Here is a 1,166-nt window from a genome sequence, read left to right as displayed (position 1 = left end):
TTGTTTTATTAAAATATTTTTTTGTGATTTGGTTATTCATAAAGCCATTCTCTAAGATATTAAGATGCAAGTATTATTTTTATGTTTGTTTGTTTTGTTTGACTGTCATAGCCGTAGTGCTAAAGGCTCAGTCCTGGAGTTGTTCTCAGGAATGCTTGTTTGTGTGTGTCATACCAAGGAATGAAACCAGTAAACCAGATTATATTTAGTTATATCTTTTTGGATGCTTGATTTTTGGTTAAGTTGAAAGGTGCTTAGAGGCTAGCTATTTCCAGAAAATTGCTCAGGAATTCTTCTATTGGTTATCAGGGCACCATGTAGTACTTAAAGAAAATAGCAAAGCATGCTTTCCAGCCCCCCGAGTTATTTCTCCAGTCTTTCTGATCTCTATGTGCTTCTTATTACAGAACCATGGAGATCTGAATAGTTTATGTTCTCTTAGAGTAAAAAATTAAACTTTCTAGGATAAATATTATCCTAAGTAATTCAATTTACTTTCAAAAATATGATTTTCCTTTGAATACCATATGTTTTATGAGAATTAAAATAAAGATATAATGTATTGGTATAAAATTTCACCTAATTATTAAAATATAACAATATCAAAAGTATTCTTGTTGAATGCATCATTTAAAAATGAATGTAGAGTTTCTTTGGAATATATTTTAACATAGTAGGAAATATTGGTAAATTATCTTTACCATAACAACGTATATTAATGATTCTTCAAAGTGTAACAAATGAATCTATTTATTTTATCCAAATAAATATGTGCAATTATAATGTCAATTGTTCTAATTTTAAGCATAAAATTATAAAATAACAAATACCAATTCCAAAATAGATTTTATATATATCCCTTCAATAATAAACATTTATTCTTTTTTTGGGGGGGTCACACCTGGCAGTACTTAGGGGTTACTCCTGGTTCTACACTCAGAAATCGCTCCTGGAAGACTTGGAGGACCATATGGGATGCCAGAATTCAAACCCGCGGTCATTCTGCATGCAAGGCAAAGGCCCTACCTCCATGCTATCTCTCCGGCCCCAATAAACATTTCTTATAATCAGAAATAAACAATACTTTTATTTCATAACTGTTAATAATTGAATGGATATCTTTCAAAATTACATAGACAAAAGTTAATGACTTGATTTTTATTATC

Source organism: Suncus etruscus, chromosome 8, assembly GCF_024139225.1.
Source record: "Suncus etruscus isolate mSunEtr1 chromosome 8, mSunEtr1.pri.cur, whole genome shotgun sequence".
NCBI classification, from domain to species: domain Eukaryota; kingdom Metazoa; phylum Chordata; class Mammalia; order Eulipotyphla; family Soricidae; genus Suncus; species Suncus etruscus.
Note: the sequence above shows the minus strand (reverse complement) of the source record.